The following is a 21,931-nucleotide window of genomic DNA, read 5'->3' on the forward strand; positions in this document are numbered from 1 at the left end:
TTAAATATACTTCATCGAATGGCTTTGAATATCCAGTTTCCGTACTGAAGTAAAAAAAAAAAAAAAAGCTTTGATGTTAGGGAAATTTTGCAAATGTTAGAGCAATTGAAAAGCATGTTCTCACTACCTTCTGTTTTCTTCTGCTATCCCTATAATGTATGTCTCAAGATGTTATGGTTGGGCTTCCCTGGTGGCGCAGTGGTTGAGAGTCCGCCTGCCGATGCAGGGGACACGGGTTCGTGCCCCGGTCTGGGAAGATCCCACATGCCGCGGAGCGGCTAGGCCCGTGAGCCATGGCCGCTGAGCCTGCGCGTCCGGAGCCTGTGCTCCGCAGCGGGAGAGGCCACAACAGTGAGAGGCCTGCGTACCGCAAAAAAAAAAAAAAAAAAAAAAAAAAAAAGATGTTATGGTTGATTTATCTAGAATATCTCTTAAATCCCTTAAAATCTCCAGAGGCCATTGTAGATAACAGCTGATCGTGTGTTGTGAAAGTTCGTAGGTTTTATATCTTTGGAAAGTATCACATTCTTTATTTTTATCTGAACTTCAGGTTATGCTTAAAAACCACTTTCTGTTACTTGGTACTTATAGTCTAAGACAGAATGAAAGTTTATTACTGTCATGATAATGGTAACTATTAAGTTATTAAACTCAAGAATAACACACGTGGATAATTACAAAGGTTTTTGACTATGGAATTTCAAAGCATTTGTTGAAATAAACAACATTTCATATCTAAGAATTTATCCAGAAAATTCCTGATTCAAGTTATATCTATAATAATTTTCAGGATAGCGTGATGACTGTAGAGAAAAACTGGAAATGACTATGACAGGAAGCTGGCTAAGGAGCTACTACACTGTGACAACCACTCATGATATAATGCCTCTAAGTAAAACTTAGAAACAGTAAAATGGGAGACTGATGGGAGAAAGACAAATGAATTTATCATTAGAAGCATAACTGCCAAAGAGACTAGATACTTGTTTTGCCTGGATAGTTTTTCTGTTTTCTAATATAAGGATTTAATGCTATAAATATCCCTCTCAACACTGATTTAGCTGCATTCCACAAATTGTGGTATGTTTTATACTCATTTTCATTCAGTTCTATGTATTTTTAAGTTTGCTTTGAGACTTCTTTTTCAACTCATGGATTGTTTAGAAGCATGTTGTTTAATTTCCAAGTGTTTGGAATTTTTTTTCCTGTTATTGATTTCTAGTTTGATTTCATTATTATCAGAGAGCATACTTTTTATGATTTCATTTCTTTTAAATTGGCTTAGGTTTGGTCTATGTCCCAAGATATGTTCCATGTTAATGAATGTTGCATGGGCACCTGAAGAGAATGTGTATTGTGCTGTTTTGGAGTGAAATAGGTATAAATGCCAGTTAGATCCTATTGGTTGATGGTGTTGTTCAAGTCTTCCTAATCTTTGCTAAGTTTCTACTTAACTCTTCTATCACTAGCCAAGAGTGGGGTGTTGAAGTCCCTAACTGTAATTGTGGATTTGACTATTTCTCCTTTTAGTTCTAACAGCTTATTTTTATGTATTTTGAAGCTCTTGTTATTTAGTGCTATGTTTTCTTTGTGGATTGAGCCTTTTAGCATCATGTAACATCCTTCTTTTTCCCATGTAATTTTCTTTGCTCTGACATCTACTGTCTGATGTTAATATAGTTTCTCTATTAACATTGGCATGGTACATCTTTTCTATTCTACTTTCAATCTACTTACATTGTTATGTTTAAAGTGAGTATGACTTTTTTCTTTGTCTTTAGTTTTCAGAAGTTTAATTATCACGTCTTGGCATGGAATTCTTTTATTTTATCCTATCTAGGGTTTACTCAGCTTCTTGAATCTGTATGTTCATGTCGTTTGTCAAATTTAGGAAATTTTCAGTTATTGTTTCTTCAATTACTTTTCCAGCCCCACATTCTTTGCCCTCTCCCTCTTGGGGCTCTGATAATACAAATGTTAGATTCTTTGTTATTGTTCCACAGCTCTCTAAGTCTGTGTGTGTGAGTGTGTGTGTGTGTGTGTATGTGTGTGTGTATGTGTGTGTTTATTTCAATCTATTTGCTCTTTGTTGTTCGGATTGAATAAGTTCTACTGATTTGTCTTTAAGTTCATTGATTATTTCTATTATCATCTCTATTCTACTCTTGAGCCTATCCAGTGAGATTTTGTTTAAATTTTGGTTATTGTACTCTTTTAGTTATATAATTTCCATTTTTGAAAATAAATTCTATTTCTTTGCTGAACTTTTCTATTTTTCACCTGTTTCCAGGGAATTTGTAATTTCTTTTAATTTCTTCATGGCTGCTTTAAAACCTTTTTTCAGATAGTTACGATATCCAGTTTCTTTTAGTTTTGGCCTCAGAGATAGCATTTTCCTGGTCTCTCCTCCAGCCACTTGGTGCTGGCGGGCTTTCAACTCAGCCTCTGCAGTGCACTGAGAAAGAGAAGTACCCATCTGGGATGCCTTCTGTCACTGAGTGGAGAGCCACGAGCTGTCTGAAATTGTGGGTTCTGGGTTGCCTTCTGCTGTTAGGTGGAGAGCCTATCTAGAGCTTCTGCTGCTGCTAGATGGAGGGGCAAGGAAGCACTGGGCTTCTTTGTCTTCTGCCAGTGAGTAGAGGGTGAGGAAATGCCTGTCTTGTCTTCTGCTGCTGGTTGGAGGGCTGGGAGTTGTTAGGTCCAGGGAGTTCTTTGTATTGGGTAGCAGATCCGGAGATGCTGGCCCTGAGCTGTCTTCTTCATCTGGATGGAGGGCCTGGAGACACTGGGCCTGCAGGGGCCACCAGTGTGAGTGAAAGGCTTCTTGCTGCCAGTGAGTATAGGGTATGGAGTGGGCACATATATTTTAATACCACTGATTGAGTAATTTTTATTCTAGTTGATAAATCCTTGATTTTCTCAGTGCTATTCTTGGCTTAACCTTCTGTTAGTTAAGGTGGCATTCTATTTATGAAAGCAATTTCTGGTCAATGGGTGTAAAGTTTCAGTTATGCTAGATGAGTAAGTTTTAGAGACCTGCTGTACCACATAGTGCCTACAGTTAACAAGACAGTATCATGCACTTCAAAATTTGTTAAGAGGGTAGGTCTCATGTCAAGTGTTCTTAACTCACCCACACACGCATACACACACACAAAACCAAAGGAACACAAGAACACAAGAAAAGTTTGGGAGGTGTTGGATATGTCCATTACCTTGATTGTGGTGATGGTATCATGGGTCTTTGCATATGTTAAACTCATCAAATTGTACACATTAAATAGGTGTAGTTCTTTGAATATAAATTATACCTTAATAAAGCTGTTAAAAAAGATGATTTCTGTTGAGTCTAATCTACTCCATTCTGTATTGATTCTAGTAGTTAATTAGTGTCATTTTGATGCTCTTTTACATAGTCTTAATTGCTCATTAACAATATTGGCATAATAAAAAATGAGAAAAAAATTTAAAAGAGCACAACTATTTCTAGGTATTAAACTGACAGATTAATATTAAAGATAAGAGCATTTGCTTTGGATTTCTTATCAGAATAATAGATTTAAGTGATTAGGTTTGTTGTTACGCCAAAAAGCAGAAAAATAATTGTTCCAATAAGATAGCTCTGCCAACTCTGGCTTGTTCACCTGTGAATTAGTTTAATTATTAAGATCGTTATTGGTTCCAGAAGCTTAACTTGACCAAAGGCCAAATAATATATTCAGTAAATATTAATTCAACAAATATTGACAGTCCTTTTAATGGAATGAATTTTACTATCTATTCTGTTTTCCTGAATCACTCTCTCATTTGTTCCCTTGATGGAGTAACTGACCCATTTAGCCTTGGTCGAGCCCACAGAGACTATGACATCTCAATTCCTTTCCTGGTAGAAAATTGGAGTCAAGTGCCGTAGCATTGGTACCAAAGTGGCAGATATCCTGGAAGCGACCAGGAAGCCTCCCTGACAGCTGGAAGAGCTATGGGTAATAAAAACAGTCAAGCCTTCCCTCTTGAGATCAATGAATTAGGGAAGCAGGAGGATGTATCACAGTAATTACTCAGCCACACCAGCATTTGTGCATTGTTATTTCATTACCATTCCCCTCGGCCTCTTGAACTTTACCTAAAACAATTATTGTTTAATCTGAATTATTACTTATACAATTAATAAGATTTGTTTTTCAGAGGCAGCACCGACACTTGTACTTAAGAAAAAATTCTGAGGGTAGCTTTAAAATACCACACATTTCTTAACATTGGGGGACCTTGTTGAATTGAAATATAGTCACCTTTAATGCATTTAAAAGCAGCCCAGATTTTTACATCTAAATGATACAGTCCATTATATATTTGTTACATAATAGATTATTATACAGTATTTATATTTCAAAAAGTAGAATTGAATGGGGGTGGAGGGGAATCACTTATCAGTCAAGACACAGATCTTACAGCTTTTACGAATCTCTCAGACTATCTGAGGCTGGAGGATTCTGGAACCCTAACATACTACGTCATTTTGTTTTCTTTTGGCTCATAAACTAAGGCTAGCATCTCTTTGGAGTACGGTGCAATTAGAGCTTCTCGAGGGCAACACACTAAACTTCAGACTATGGCAGCTGCAGCACCCAGATGTGGCCCGTGATTGCCACTGTCCTCTGCTTCCAAGCTGATTCTTTTTTTTTGTACATCTTAATTGGAGTATAGTTGCTTTACAATGGTGTGTTAGTTTCTGCTCTATAACAAAGTGAATCAGCCATACATATGTTCCCATATCTCTTCCCTCTTGCATCTCCCTCCCTCCCACCCTCCCTATGCCACCCCTCTAGGTGGTCACAAATCACCGAGCTGATCTCCCTGTGCTATGCGGCTGCTTCCCACTAGTAGCTATCTACCTTACGTTTGGTAGTGTATATATGTCCATGCCTCTCTCGCTTTGTCACAGCTTACCATTCCCCCTCCCCATATCCTCAAGTCCATTCTCTAGTAGGTCTGTGTCTTTATTCCTGTCTTACCCCTTACCCCTAGACAAAAAATGTCTTCATGACATTTTTTTTTCTTAAATTCCATATATATGTGTTAGCATACGGTATTTGTCTTTCTCTTTCTGACTTACTTCACTCTGTATGACAGACTCTAGGTCCATCCACCTCATTACAAATAGCTCAATTTCATTTCTTTTTATGGCTGAGTAATATTCCACTGTATATATGTGCCACATCTACTTTATCCATTCATCTGATGATGGACACTTAGGTTGTTTTCATCTCCGGGCTATTGTAAATAGAGCTGCAATGAACATTTTGGTACATGACTCTTTTTGAATTATGGTTTTCTCAGGGTATATGCCCAGTAGTGGGATTGTTGGCTCATATGGTAGTTCTATTTGTAGTTTTTTAAGGAACCTCCATACTGTTCTCCATAGTGCCTGTACCAATTCACATTCCCACCAACAGTGCAAGAGGGTTCCCTTTTCTCCACACCCTCTCCAGCATTTATTGTTTCTAGATTTTTTGATGATGGCCATTCTGACTGGTGTGAGATGATATCTCATTGTAGTTTTGATTTGCATTTCTCTAATGGTTAATGATGTTGAGCATTCTTTCATGTGTTTGTTGGCAATCTGTATATCTTCTTTGGAGAAATGTCTGTTTAGGTCTTCTGCTCATTTTTGGATTGCGTTTTTTGTTTTTATGTTATTGAGCTGCGTGAGCTGCTTATTTGTTGGAAGAGTTTTAATCACAGTTTCAGTTTCAGTGCTTGTGATTGGTCTGTTCATATTTTCTATTTCTTCCTGACTCAGTCTTGGCAGTTGTGCATTTCTAAGAATTTGTCCGTTTCTTCCAGGTTGTCCATTTTATTGGCATAGAGTTGCTTGTACTAATCTCTCATGATCCTTTGTATTTCTGCAGTGTCAGTTGTTACTTCTCCTTTTTCATTTCTAATTCTATTGATTTGAGTCTTCTCCCTTTTTTTCTTGATGAGTCTGGCTAATGGTTTATCAATTTTGATTATCTTCTCAAAGGACCAGCTTTTAGTTTTATTGATCTTTGCTATCGTTTCCTTCATTTCTTTTTCATTTATTTCTTATCTGATTTTTATGATTTCTTTCCTTCTGCTAACTTTGGGGTGTTTTTGTTCTTCTTTCTCTAATCGCTTTAGGTGCAAGGTTAGGTTGTATATTCGAGATGTTTCCTGTTTCTTAAGGTAGGATTGTATTGCTATAAACTTCTCTCTTAGAACTGCTTTTGCTGCATCCCATAGGTTTTGGGTCGTCGTGTCTCCATTGTCATTTGTTTCTAGGTATGTTTTTATTTCCTCTTTGATTTCTTCAGTGATCACTTCGTTATTAAGTAGTGTATTGTTTAGCCTCTATGTGTTTGTATTTTTTTCAGATCTTTTCCTGTTATTGATATCTAGTCTCATAGCGTTGTGGTCAGAAAAGATATTTGATACAATTACAATTTTCTTAAATTTACCAAGGCTTGATTTGTGACCCAAGATATGATCTATCCTGGAGATTGTTCCATGAGCACTTGAGAAAAATGTGTATTCTGTTTTTTTTGGTTGGAATGTCCTATAAATATCAATTAAGTCCATGTTGTTTAATGTATCATTTAAAGCTTGTGTTTCCTTATTTATTTTCATTTTGCATGATCTATCCATTGGTGAAAGTAGGGTGTTAAAGTCCCCTACTATGAATGTGTTACTGTCAATTTTCCCTTTTATGGCTGTTAGTATTTGCATTATGTATTGAGGTGCTCCTATGTTGGGTGCATAAATATTTACAATTGTTATATCTTCTTCTTGGATCAATCCCTTGATCATTATGTAGTGTCCTTCTTTGTCTCTTCTAATAGTCTTTATTTTAAAGTCTATTTTGTCTGATATGAGAATTGCTACTCCAGCTTTCTTTTGGTTTCCATTTGCATGAAATATCTTTTTCCATCCCCTTACTTTCAGTCTGTATGTGTCTCTAGCTCTGAAGTGGGTCTCTTGTAGACAGCATATATAGGGGTCTTGTTTTTGTATCCATTCAGACAATCTGTATCTTTTGGTGGGAGCATTTAGTCTATTTACATTTAAGGTAATTATTGATATGTATGTTCCTATTCCCATTTTCTTAATTGTTTTGGGTTCGTTATTGTAGGTCTTTTCCTTCTCTTGTGTTTCTTGCCTAGAGAAGTTCCTTTACCATTTGTTGTAAAGCTGGTTTGGTGGTGCTGAACTCTCTCAGCTTTTGCTTGTCTGTAAAGGTTTTAATTTCGCCAACAAATCTGAATGAGGTCCTTGCTGGGTAGAGTAATCTTGGTTGCAGGTTTTTCTCCTTCATCACTTTAAATATGTCCTGCCAGTCCCTTCTGGCTTACAGAGTTTCTGCTGAAAGATCAGCTGTTAACCTTATGGGCATTCCCATGTGTGTTATTGGTTGTTTTTCCCTTGCTGCTTTTAATATGTTTTCTTTGTATGTAATATTTGACAGTTTGATTAATATGTGTCTTGGCGTATTTCGCCTTGGATTTATCCTGTATGGGACTCTCTGTGCTTCCTGGACTTGATTAACTATTTCCTTTCCCATATTAGGGAAGTTTTCAACTATAACCTCTTCAAATATATTCTCAGTCCCTTTCTTTTTCTCTTCTTCTTCTGGAACCCCTATAATTCGAATATTGGTGCATTTAATGTTGTCCCAGAGGTCTCTGAGACTGTCCTCAGTTCTTTGCATTCTTTTTTCTTTATTCTCCTCTGCAGTAGTTATTTCCACTATTTTATCTTCCAGGTCACTTATCCGTTCTTCTGCCTCAGTTATTGTGCTATTGATCCCATCTAGAGTATTTTTAATTTTATTTATTGTGTTGTTCATTGTTGCTTGTTTCATCTTTAGTTCTTTTAGGTCCTTGTTAAATGTTTCTTGCATTTTGTCTATTCTATTTCCAAGATTTTGCATCATCTTTGCTATCATTATTCTGAATTCTTTTTCAGGTAGACTGCCTGTTTCCTCTTCATTTGTTAGGTCTGGTGGGTTTTTATCTTGCTCCTTCATCTGCTGTGTGTTTTTCTGTCTTCTCATTTTGCTTATCCTACTGTGTTTGGGGTCTCCTTTTCGTAGGCTGCAGGTTCATAGTTCCCACTGTTTTTGGTGTCTGTCCCCAGTGGCTGAAGTTGGTTCAGTGGGTTGTGTAGGCTTCTTGGTGGAGGGGACTAGTGCCTGTGTTCTGGTGGATGAGGCTGGATCTTGTCTTTCTGGTGGGCAGGTCCCCGTCTGGTGGTGTGTTTTCGGGTGTCTGTGGACTTATGATTTTAGGCAGCCTCTCTGCTAATGGGTGGGGTTGTGTTCCTGTCTTGCTAGTTGTTTGGCATAGGGTGTCCAGCACTGTAGCTTGCTGGTTGTTGAGTGAAGCTGGGTGCTGGTGTTGAGATGGAGATCTCTGGGAGATTTTTGCCGTTTGATATTATGTGGAGCTGGGAGGTCTCTTGTGGACCAGTGTCCTGAAGTTGGCCCTCCCACCTCAGAGGCACAGCACTGACTCCTGGCTGCAGCACCAAGAGCCTTTCACCCACATGGCTCAGAATAAAAGGTAGAAAAAGAAAGAAAGAAAAAAAAGAAAGGAAGGAAGGAAGAAAGGAAGAAAGGAGATGAAATAAAGTAAGATAAAATAAAATAAAGTTATTAAAATAGAAAATAATTATTAAGAAAAAAATTTTAAAAAAAGAACAACACAGACGGATAGAACCCTGGGACAAATGGTGGAAGCAAAGATATACAGACAAAAATCTCACACAGAAGCATATACATACACACTCACAGAAGGAGGAAAAGGGGAAAAAATCATAAATCTTGCTCTCAAAGTCCACCTCCTCAATTTGGGATGATTCGTTGTCTATTCAGGTATTCCACAGATGCAGGGTACATCAAGTTGATTGTGGAGCTTTAATCCACTGCTTCTGAGGCTGCTGGGAGAGATTTCCCTTTCTCTTTGTTCTCACAGCTCCCGGGGCTCAGCTTTGGATTTGGCTCCGCTTCTGCGTGTAGGTCGCCGGAGGGCGTCTGTTCTTCTCTCAGACAGGACGGGGTTAAAGGAGCCGCTGATTCGGGGGCTCTGGCTCACTCAGGCCGGGGGGAGGGAGGGGCACGGAGTGTGGGGCGGGCCTGCGGAGGCAGAGGCCGGCGTGACATTGCACCAGCCTGAGGCGCGCCGTGCGTTCTCCCGGGGAAGTTGTCCCTGGATCCCTGGACCCTTGCAGTGGCAGGCTGCACAGGCTCCCCGGAAGGGGGGTGTGAATAGTGACCTGTGCTCACACACAGGCTTCTTGGTGGCGGCAGCAGCGGCCTTAGCGTCTCATGCCCGTCTCTGGGTTCCGCGCTTTTAGCCGCGGCTCGCGCCCATCTCTGGAGCTCCTTTAAGCAGCGCTTTTAATCCCCTCTCCTCGCGCACCAGGAAACAGAGGGAAGAAAAAGTCTCTTGCCTCTTCGGCAGGTCCAGACTTTTCCCTGGACTCCCTCCCGGCAAGTCGTGGTGCACTAATCCCTTCAGGCTGTGTTCACGCCGCCAACCCCAGTCCTCTCCCTGCGCTCCGACCGAAGCCGGAGCCTCAGCTCGCAGCCCCGCCCGCCCCGGCGGGTGAGCAGACAAGCCTCTCGGGCTGGTGAGTGCCGGTCGGCATCGATCCTCTGTGCAGGAATCTCTCCTCCGCTTTGCCCTCCGCACCCGTCGCTGTGCTCTACTCCGCGGGCCCGAAGCTCCCCCTCCGCCACCCGCAGTCTCCACCCGCGGAGGGGCTTCCTAGTGTGTGGAAACTTTTCCTCCTTCACAGCTCCCTCCCACTGGTGCAGGTCCCGTCCCTATTCTTTTGTCTCTGTTTATTCTTTTTTCTTTTTGCCCTACCCAGGAACGTGGCGGGTTTCTTGCCTTTTGGGAGGTCTGAGGTCTTCTGCCAGCGTTCAGTAGGTGTTCTGTAGGAGCTGTTCCACGAGTAGATGTATTTTTGGTGTATTTGTGGGGAGGAAGGTGATCTCCGCTTCTTACTCTTCCGCCATCTTCCCGATCCCTCCAAGCTTATTCTTTAGGTCCAGGTTCCAAAGAAAAAACTTGCCCCAATTAATCGCATCTATATTTCTCATTTCTTTCTTTCTCACTGCCCTCAAACTCAGCCAGTCCTGTTATATGGAGGTTGATTCCAACCACAATAGGGAACCTGAGGCTTACTCCTTACGAGGTCTACCCACAGAAAGCTAAGGTAAGCCATTATTGAGCTTAGGCCTTAGTGCATAATGAATGAATGGGCTAGAAATTGACAAACTTTGTGGTGTGGTATAGACTGTAGACATTGATCTTCTATTAGCATTCATCTACATAGATTACTTCTCTTTCTGTTCTCCCCTAAGATTCTTTAAGTAGGTCCGTCACTTCCCTATTGGGAGGTACTGCCAGGAACTGGGAGGATTAAATCAGCTGTTCTTGAGCCTTTGATGGACCAAAATCTAGAAAACTCAGACTTACAGGAAGCAACCAGATAATTATTGCTGCCCTGGTAGTAACTCTGGCGAACCCCAAAGCACATTGCATTGACTTAGAAAGAGTGGCTGCTCCTAGGGTTGCCAACAGGCTTTATAGACTGAGGGGGTTTTCAAGATGTGGGATTCTTAATACTAAAACTTGAAAAGTCCTGAGCAACGGGCATGAATTGGCCACCCTAGCTTCTACTCAACATAGCCAATTGTTACTATATTTGAACTTCCTTCTTTCCATTTTTCTTTTCTTCATTATGTAAAGCCTCCTGATATTGGGAATTAATTGAGATCTAAACAATAACCTGTGGGTAAAAACACAGACTAAATTTGGCCCAGGAGCCTCCCAGTTTGTGATCTTTGTTTAAGAGATGAGAGTGTGGACTGAGGGAGGGAGAGTCAAGTGATGACCTTGGTTTGCTTTTAGTCTGGGTCAAAAATTAACCATTATGGCTCATTTATCCATAATATCTTACTAACACTAAGGGTTCCATATAAGCTTTAAGGCTGAAACCTAAATTAGTTATAAATTGTGTCATTTTAATCTTCTTTTGTTTGTTTTTCATCCCTTGTATCTGTATATACCCTCCTTGGGAATCCACCAGAGGTATCTGTGAGAAAACAGAGTTCAGAGACTGTGTTCATGCCCAAACTCTCAACACAGCTAATATTCTAATTATCACAATACTCTACATGTTCCTCTGCCCTTTCACCACAGACCTTGTCACTCTTTCTTTTTTACCATCTGGAATATGCTTATTTCATCGAAAAAAAACACCTTTACATCCTCAGCTTTTTGTTTTTCACAGATCACCCCCTCCCCCTGCTAGAAATAAATAAGTTAATAAATATAAAAATACTTGGAGCAGTGCCTAGAATGTAATAAGTGTCAGTAGCATTTTAATCATGATCATAATAATTATTAACTGAAACCTGACTCGATCCAGAGGATACACTTTTTTTTTTGCAATTCTCTCAAGGCGAAGCTTCCCAGTTTTCAATAATGCCTCAGCTCTCCCCAATGGGATAAAGTGATTACATTCTCCTAGCTACCTACTGCTGTTGGTAGACCATTATTTTTCTGTCTTCCTGTGAAAACTCATTGTGTTTTGAGACTCTTACCATCAGCCCAAACCCTGTTTTACTCATCTTTGCAGCCTAATCACAGTCCCACTGTCACTGAAGACTGGAGATGCCTCTGCATTTTCCTCCATCCTGAATCCTGTCAGAATCCTAACAGACTTCATGTCCATGTGAAGCTTCCTGCTTTCTGCACCTCCAGCTTTACTGAGTGCCTCTTCAGTGTCATCAGTAGGGAACTCTGAAGTCCTAAATGTCAATACGCCACTCTCAGACTACAACCTCCTTTTAAAATCTCCTCCTTTACAAAAGACAGTTGAGCCTTTTCCTTTGCAGTACCGCCTCTTCTCTCAGCATCATCCTTCATAGAAGAAACTGAAGATACCATGTGGAAACAGCCTTACTTTCCCTCCATCACACCTTGAAACTGAGGTATCTGTCTCTCTACTACCTGACTCAAAGGAAGGGGAGCCATGGCACCATCTTGATCAAGCTTAACTTGCCACCTGTGTTTTTAATCTAATCCACACTGTCTAGGACATTTCCAAATCATTTATTTCCATCCTCTCATTCTGTATTAGTTCTGCATCCTTGCTTCTTGCCTATTAATCCATTTAAGTCTCTTCTATCTCAAAAGAAAAAAAAAACCCCACCAGAAATGCCTCTCTAGATCCTCCAACTATTACCCCCACCTCTTCTCATTCCTTCACACCCTAGCTTTTCAAATGCTCTCATCCAGCATCTTTACTTCCCATTCCCTCTAAAGCATTTTACACTTGGGCGTTTTCCATAATCACTCTAATTAACAACCCCTACTTAAGTATGTTAAGTTCACTTAACATACTTGATGCCAGGAGAATCATTTTATTTTCTAATGTCCTTGTTCCTAAGGAGTATTGGACTGATCTTCACTCACACTTTTTCCTCCATTGTTTTTTTTTTTGTTGTTGTTGTTGTTTTTGCGGTACGCGGGCCTCTCACTATCGTGGCCTCTCCCGTTGCGGAGCACAGGCCCTGGACGTGCAGGCTCAGCGGCCATGGCTCACGGGCCCAGCCGCTCCTCGGCATGTGGGATCTTCCCGGACCGGGGCACGAACCCGCGCCCCCTGCATCGGTAGGCAGACTCTCAACCACTGTGCCACCAGGGAAGCCCTCCTCCATTGTTTTAATGTACTCCTTTTTATTTATTTATTTGTTTGTTTGTTTGTTTATGGCTGCATTGGGTCTTTGTTGCTGCACACGGGCTTCCTCTATTTGTGATGAGTGGGGGTTACTCTTCATTGCAGTGTGCGGGCTTCTCATCGCAGTGGCTTCTCTTGTTGCGGAGCATGGGCTCTAGGCACTCGGGCTTCAGTAGTTGTGGCACGTGGGCTCAGTAGTTGTGGCTCACGGGGCCTAGAGCGCAGGCTCAGCAGTTGTGGCACATGGGCTTAGTTGCTCCACGGCATGTGGGATCTTCCCAGACCAGGGCTCGAACCAGATTCTTAACCACTGCGCCACCAGGGAAGCCCCTCCTCCACTGTTTTATATGGAGAATTTCATGTGTGTACACATGTTTTTGTCATTTTTCTAGCCATTTCTCAGCCTCCTTCACTGTATCCTCCATGATTTTCCCAGTTTTACAGTTGCTCCTCATACTAACCCATATCCTTGTTGTCCTCACTCATGACCACAGCACAGACTGCCACCAATGTATGATAACTCTCAAGTCTATACCTGTGTCTCTGACCTCTCTCCTGAACTCTTGATTCATAATATGCAGTTCCCTGTGGAAAATCTGTACCTAAATGTCCTAGAATCCTGAAAAGACAACATGTACAAAATTGACCTGGTTTTTCCCAGACTCTCATCATAGTCCTTGTAATTGTCACCAGAATTGATTTATTTTTTGTAGCCATTGACCTAAGAATCCTCTTAGAACCTTCCTTTTCCCATTTCTCCACATTTAATTAGTACTGTGTTATTGTGAATCCACCAGGAAGCAGATGCCAAGACAGGATGAGATGTTCAAGAGATTATTGGGGGAAGTGCCTGTGAAGGATAAAGGGAAGGGAACAAGAGTTTATATGAAGAGCCTTTAGACTGCAAAGCAGATCTCTCCTCTGTGAGGAGAAGGGGAAGGAAGATTGAGTAGGAAGACAAGAAAGTTCCAAGCAGGAGAGGAGAGTGCTCAAGACAGAGTCTCTCCTTAGAGGCATTCTATATCCTACAGGAGTCTTGCATCCTATAGGAATGGCCTGCTCTGCTGCCCCAGCCGTGCTCAGTCGTTGGCTGGGAGCAGTTCATGGGAAGCATGACCTTGTCATGAATGAAGTGGTGGACCTAGCAGGATGGATGCTGGGGCCATCGGTCAATTATACTCCACACGCTGCAGGAGATTTGAGAGATGCATTTTCACAGCTGCCACTTTCCAAACCCTACCCATTTAACCTCCTAAATATCTATCGTGCTTCTTTCTGATCCGTTCCTTTGAACATGGCCTCATCATCTTTTTTGGGGTGGAATGCTAACTGTTCTCCCTGCTACCACTCTCGTCTGCCTTCCTCTCTAGTTCATTCTCCAAGCTGCTAACAAAATGCTCCTTTTCACATGCAAATTTAATTTGGTAACTCCCAGCAACCAGATTACGATATTTCAGTGGACACTCAGGGATAAAAGCCAAGCTTCTTAGCATAGAAACAAAGATGTACCAAAATTCTACTGGTCCTGTATAACTGCATCTGTCAACATTACCTCTCCAGAAATGTACGGTGTAATCCACTGACTGAATCTGTAATCCCTCCAATGCATTTTCCTCAATTCCATGCCTCATGCCTTTGCACACACAGTTTCATCTGCCTAGAGTGTCCACGCTTTCACTGCCTCCCCTTGCCCCATGGCCTCATTATTAAATGCCACATGGCTCAGTATATTCTCCTACGCCCACAGTTCTTGTCTTGGCTGTGCAGCGGATGGAGAGCTTTGAAAACAAAACTGAGGCATGGCTACCATGCCCAAAGATTCTTATTTAGTTAGCCTGGCTTCTTTTTCTCAGCATAGCATTTTTGAGATTCATCCATGTTTTATGTATTAGTAGATTGCTTAAGTAATTACTGGGTTGGTGGTAACTAAAGAGACATGTTTGTGGGTTTTTCTGAGTAATTAGTGAGTATACATGCTGTTGAGTTAGAGTAGTTGCTAGATTCCTTTTGCCAATAACGCTATATTGAAAGCAGTTTGAAAATTAAGTATGTAGATGGATCATTTGAAATAAAAGTTTAGCAAATAAAATTGGTTGTTTGAATTCAACTGATTTAAAAAAAAAACCCAATTGTTTCTCTGAATTATTTTTTCAAAACATTTTGGAAATTTCTGTGGAAAGGTCATGTACACAAGACATTTATAAACTACTGATTCGGGCTTCCCTGGTGGCGCAGTGGTTGAGAGTCCGCCTGCCGATGCAGGGGACACGGGTTCGTGCCCCGGTCCGGGAAGGTCCCACATGCCATGGAGCGGCTGGGCCCGTGAGCCATGGCCGCTGAGCCTGCGCATCCGGAGCCTGTGCTCCGCAACGGGAGAGGCCACGACAGTGAGAGGCCCGCGTACCGCAAAACAACAACAACAACAACAACAAAAAACTACTGATTCTATTTCCTTCACATAGGAAAAAAACAACATTTATTTAAGAAATTTGGCTCTCAGGAGTGTCTGAATTCTTGTCCTGCATAAAAAGGATATGAGGCAGTAGACTTGGCTTTGCCTCCGGAGGGCCTGCTTTCAACTAGAGTTGGGCACTGGAACCAAGAATAAGATGGAGAACAAGGGGACCCCCAGCAGAATGTGGGGCAGCCTGCATCACTGAAGCATAGGTCATATGGGCCAGAGCAGAAAGGCAGAAGCCAGGTATGAGTGTGTGGGAAGGGAGACCAGAGTAAGACATCTCAGAGTGGAGGAGAGGAGAGAGCCCCTGGGGTCGTAGCTACAGGCCCTTCGTAGACAGCTGTGACTTGACTGTGAGTGGGTTGTGAATTGGGAATAGGCTCAAAGTGTTTCAGCTATTCCTGTGGAAAAAAAATCAAAACAGCTGAAATGGTAGCAACAACCAAACACATAACTAAATGCCACTTTCTAGAGTGGAAAAAGAGGACTCCTCATATCTGGAATGATTAGTAGACGATCAGAGAAATTTTTGAATAACAAGGGGAAACCATCTTAAAAGCATCCAGACAGAAAATGCAAGTTACCTGCAAAAGAAAGAAACTATCCTGGCCTCAGTTTTCTCTTTTTAAAAATGAAGGGCAACGGGAATGGAGCAGCATCGACATCGTCATGAAGGAAGGGGCTGTACCTAGCACAGTTCTTGTTTATGTAGGGTACCAGGAGAGATTTCCAAATATGCAAAGATTCAAAAAACATTTCACTCACTTGTACTACTGCAAAGAAAATTACTTGAAAATATGTGTAGCCAACTGAAAGATGACTAAAATGTAAGACTTTATGAGAAAGTATGCCATAAAAGATTGACGATAAGCATCAGTGTCAGTTAAATATAGAAATAGGTCAACAAATCTGTGGTAGGCCACATAGGAAAAGATAATTTATAAAGGTTACATTCCCTTTCTACAGTGTAAAAAACCAAGTCAAAACAACAAAAAAACCTTGCATAAAGAGCCTCCCCAGCAATGTGTCAAATGCCTTATAAAAAATTACATCCTGTCATCCAATAATCCTTTCCCTGAGCTAGCCTAAAAAACAATCTGTGATACAGACAATATATATGCAAAGATGTTCGTCACATCATTATTTATTATAGTGAAAATCTGAACCTAAATATTCAGCAGTTATAGAATGGGTACCTAATTACACATGCATTTGAAATAACTGGAGAAAAATCATAAGGCAGAGTATGGTGTGAGATAGGCAGGCATCTGTTCACAAAGGATATTGACAGTGTGATTTTCCTGGGCTTGCAAACTGCTGATCCAGCCTACCAGCTTCCCTGGGCAAGGCCGTCCCTCTTTCACACTTAAAATCTCTACTCTGGGAAGGAGTGTGCAACAATCATGCCTGTTTTTCCTAATGGCTAATTTAAACCCTGCTTGTAAAATTCTCCCCAACAGTGAATTTAAACTGGTTCCAGTGTTCATTATTTTTCATCCAATTCTGTATATCCAATCCATCTAGAAGGAAATACAAAGAGATTGTTATTGAGTTCTTCGATCACAAAATCTTCACAGGAAGGAGATTTCCAGAAACAAGGGATTGAATAGTATTGGCACACAAGTACTTATTTATGTCCAACAAGTATTCACTGAAAATTATTTGAATATATCTGGTGAAGAGAATGTTGTATCAGTAAAGTTTTGAGAAGTTCCAGAACTGGTGTGGAAAATTAAATGATTGTTTAGCAAATGTTCATTCACTGCCCAATGCCCCCACTTCTTTGGGAGGAATATCTTCCCTGTATTGTTGATGATGGGTTTGGCTATGTGACTTGTTTTGGCTGATGGGGTGTTAGTGAGATGAAACTAGCAGAGGTTTGAAATGTGCTTGTGAGTTTGGATGTAGTCTTTTGACTTTTGCCATGAAAATTACATGCTTGGGTAGCCAGCCCGAGAGGAATGAGAGACCCATAGAGTAGATCTGGACCTATTCTACAGTTGGCACCAAACACAGCCAACACAGTCCAGATCAACCAAATTCCATCAACTTGAAGATGTGTGAACAAGAAATACATGCTTGTTGCTGTAGGTCACTGAGTTTGGGGATGGTTTCTTATGCAGCATATAGTAGCAGTAACAAACTGATACAGTTTTGTCTGTAAACTTGGAGACAAAGCAGTGAATTAAAAAAATATATTGTGAAAAATATTAGTACTTGTCAAAGATGAATATAACGTTACTCAGGAAAAAAAATTCAAGAGTGATAGTCAAGTATATTCAGAGGCTAAGCTCATGAGAGATGGAAAACAGAGGAAATAAAAAAAGAGGTTATTCAGAATCTTAGCGCCATGAGCAGTTGAGTGGTTAAAACGCTTGTAACAAAACCCTCTAAAAGTTGGAAGGAAGTGGAGTAATACACATGGTCTATATTTTGACCAGGTTGCTTTATATGTTTGGGTCTCTGTTTTATCTTCTGTGAAAGGGGAGAACAACAGTGGATAAGCTGTTTCAGGGAGAGGCCACAGCAGTGAGAGGCCCGCATACCAGAAAAAAAAAAAAAAAAAGAAAGAAAGAAATACAATTTCTGCTCCTCATGGTTCAAATCCAGAAGGAAAGATAAGATATGAAACATTCCCACAGCAGTCTGTGAGTTCAAGAATGGGCAGGGACTATCTTATTTGTTGTGGCATCCTAAGTGATCCAGCATCTAGTAAGGATTCACAATTCTAAGGAATCAATCAGTAATTTGCACATAGACAACTTAAAACAAAGCTAAGCCTTACACCTGTTTTTTTCTTATTTAATCCTCACAACAGCTCGCTGAGGGAGCAACTATCAAATGATGAAATTGAGGGTTGGAGAAGCTAGGGGAATTGCCCGAAGCTACACAGCTAGTGTACGGTAGTGTGTATCCAGAATTCAGGTTTTTAATCACTTTTTTTCTTATTATTGGGTTGGCAAAGAAGTTCGTTCAGTTTTTAACAAAACATCTTATGGAAAACCCCGAATGAACTTTTTGGCCAACCGAATATCTTATTGAGGGTTACAAGTTGTAAAAAGATATAGCTAAATTGTTGTAAGGGTTAAAGAAGGAAATATTCCAACTAGGGAAATCAGTAGAGGCATCAGAATATAGATGATTGCCCTGGCCAGTGTAGGATGGAGACAATTCTGAGGGATGGAAGCAGGATCCAGACCCGTACTATCCCGTCACCATGAGCACGTGTGAAAATTGAAATTTAAATTCATTAATGTGAAATAAAATTAAGAATTCAGTTCCTTAGTTGCACTAGCCACATGCCAAGGGTTCCGTGACCACATGTGTGGCTGGCTATCATATTGGTCAGCACAGAATCGCAGAGCATTTCCATTCTCACAGAAAGTTCTATTGGAGAGAGCTACTCTGGACAGAAGGGACTATAAAAACCAGTTTTCGCAGTGAGAAAACAGCAAAGGCAGCAAGAAAGCAAAGTTCAGGTCTGTTCAAAGAAGATTAAGGTGTTGAGCTTGGTAAGAGTGTAAAGTCCACATCAGTATGTAGAACGTGATAAGTAAATGCCAGATATATTTTGGATGATCTTGAATGCCAGTGAGGAGAATTTATGTGCCTGGAATGCAACAAGAAACATGGAGGATTTCTCACCAAGGAAAAAATATTATTGGATCTTTTCTGGAAGTGGTTCATAGATCTAATGAAATAGTGAGAACCAATGGTTGGAAAACTGATCACGAGGCTATGGAGCTTGGGATGGAAAAGCTGAAAGGATGTGAGAAATTTAAGGTGGAACCTCTATGACTTGATATTCTGAGGAGGAAGGGAAAAAGAAGTTTGAGTAACTGGGAGAACAGTGGGGGCATGGTCAGAAATACAGAAATCAGGAGAAAGATGGGTTTGTTTGGAAGGAAAAAAGAGTAACTGCAGTTTTGAACATGTTGAATGTAAGGTTCTTTTGAGACATTTATCTGGAAATGTCCATGAAGCACTAGGAAAATTTTCCAAATCCTTTCCTTATTTTCACAGAAGAATCAATGGCTGGCCTGTGAAGATGAGACAGAGGAAGTCGTCACTGGCAGGAGGACCAATATCCAAAATGGCAGGAGTGGCGTCCAAAAAGGTGCCAAAGTCAAGAGAAGCAGGTATGAAAGTTGAAGTAAAAAGCCAAGATTTGGGGCCATGACTAAAGTAGTCTAGTTTGTCCCTTACAGCTTTGGAACATTGTACACTTTTTTAGTCCTGCTGGTTTAACATCATTCCCCAAATAGGCTACTACTAGAAAAGTTCCTAAAAGTATCAACTTCACATTGTTTGCTAACATCTTAGATGTTTGTGATAATACAACAATACCTTTAGTGTCTGTGAAGTGTTATCAGAAATGCATATAGGATTCTCCTAAATTTTTCTATGGACTTTCTTACATGATACAAACTGTTGGTATGTTTCCTTGAAGCAAAAGCCTGGTAAGAGTTATAAACTATCAATCCTATTGTTTCAAATATCACAGAGAATCATGAGGGCTCCCTTCACCTTGGTGTTAGTAGATTTCAAGATCCCTGGAGTGATTCTCTTTCACAAGAATTTTCCATGTTCACCATTTAGATTTCATTAGTGTAATCGGTAGTGGAAGGAAGAAACCAACAATGTAATTTAAAAGAGAAAACAGAACCCAGTTGGTAAGATAAAGTTCTATGTATTTGTCCAGCTTCATGAGCAGCGACAGGAAGAGGTAAAGATCTTTCTGTCTTTCAGAAGATATTTCAGTCTTTGTCACAAACTGAGACGAGGTACTTTTGACAACCAAGTTTTCAAGGAAAAATAATGTAAGATAAAAAGATTGGTACTAACTCAGAATTTTGAAGTTTTACACAGTGGATTCCTGAACCTAAGGAAAGTTTTCTACCAGACCTCACTCTGTATTATTGAATTTATAAATGCTGATTTTGTTCAGTGATTTAGTTGTTTTAAAAGGTTAAATGCTTGTAATTTATACACTTCCCAAGGCTGTAATTACCAAAAAGCCATTGAAACTCCTTCAGTTAGAGAATTTTTAATGAGTCGATGCATGATCCTCCTCTGAGATATCTTGAACTCAAAGGGAAGGAAGCAGGTGCAAAAAACCATGAGAGAGGCCAACTGAGTAACCTCTAGTAGAATCAGGATTGAAATGCATACGTCCCAAATCTCAGTGGCTCAGAGAAGCAAGATGGACTTGACAGCAAATGGAAGATAATTAATAGGAAGAGGAAACCTTGATGGTGTTGAGAAGCTAGTCATTAGCTATAGCAATTAAGTGCAGTTGTCATTACTCACAAAAGGGTAAGATATTTTACACAAGCAACAATTATTCAATAAAAGATAATTTTCTCTCGTGATTATGGTTGTGTGATAGGTTGTGTGCCATAGATCAGCTAAGATAAAGTGAAAGTGAGTAATTGTCTCAGCAGCTGTATTTCAAAGCACATACCTTCTACCACAAGACTAATGTTGACAGCATCTATCCAATCCCACATATCCAAAGGAAAAGTGAACACATTTTACTCTCATCCCAACATGTGGTCTACACAATGTTAAACATACAGGTGCCTGAAAAAGGCTGTTTTTCATTTAAATAATGGAGAAACTAGAATTCTTATATCTTTAGTATTTTGATCTGAAGTCGGGCTTTTCATTTCTTACCTTAATTCTAACAATATAGTTAAGTGAAGACTGAAAACAAGAACTTACAGAATTGCTCTAAAGTGAACTGTATTTGCCCATTAGCACAACATGTAATTGAAAGTTTTTCTTGACTGCACATAGATAGCTGTGAATATGCCATAAAAGCAAAGATGAGCAATTACGATAACAAGGTAGATTTAGTTCCATGTTGAGAGTTCATGTGTAATAATGCTTATGTAGCAAATTACAGGGAATCTATTCTAAGATTTCTACAAAAACTTCAGAAACAATTTTTGGCCTTTTATAATCTATTTTACTAGCTTTAAATAAGTAAATGAATTATGCATCGACACATCTTGAAATGCTTATTACAGTATTTTGTCTACTTTGTTGAAACGTGATTAGATAAATCAGCTTTGAGTTCCTCTGATTTATGATTTCAGCTGTTTACAAATTAAAATTCATTAGAAATGGGGCTTTTTTAAAAATTAATTAATTTGTTTTTATTTTTGTCTGTGTTGGGTCTTCGTTGCTGCGCACGGGCTTTCTCTAGTTGCAGCAAGCGGGGGCTACTCTTTGTTGCGGTGTGTGGGCTTCTCATTGTCGTAGCTTCCCTTGTTGCAGAGCATGGGCTCTAGAGCGCAGGTTCAGTGGTTGTGGCTCACTAGCTTAGTTGCTGCGCGGGCATGTGGGATCTTCCCAGACCAGGATTGAACCCGTGTCCCCTGAATTGGCAGGCGGATTCTTAACCACTGCGCCACCAGGGCAGCCCTGGGCCTAATTTATATATTGTAAAATCAGATTTAACTATCTACATGCCAGCTATTATAATAGTAGTCTTGATTTTATAAAAGACTCTTGTATGGTGGTAAAGAGAACATCATATGGAAGAAGGCTGCCTGAGTTTGAATCCCTGCTCCTCTAATTATTAACAATGAAACCTTGGTCAGGTCATGCCTAATTATGCCTCTGTTTTTTCCCTCTGTAAAATGAGCATAATAAAAGTACTTACCTTACAAAGATGTACCAAATTAGTTAATATATGTA

Source organism: Delphinapterus leucas, chromosome 4 (genome assembly GCF_059928025.1).
Source record: "Delphinapterus leucas isolate spDelLeu-1000000601 "Yukka" chromosome 4, BTC_Dleu_Yukka2, whole genome shotgun sequence".
NCBI classification, from domain to species: Eukaryota; Metazoa; Chordata; class Mammalia; order Artiodactyla; family Monodontidae; genus Delphinapterus; species Delphinapterus leucas.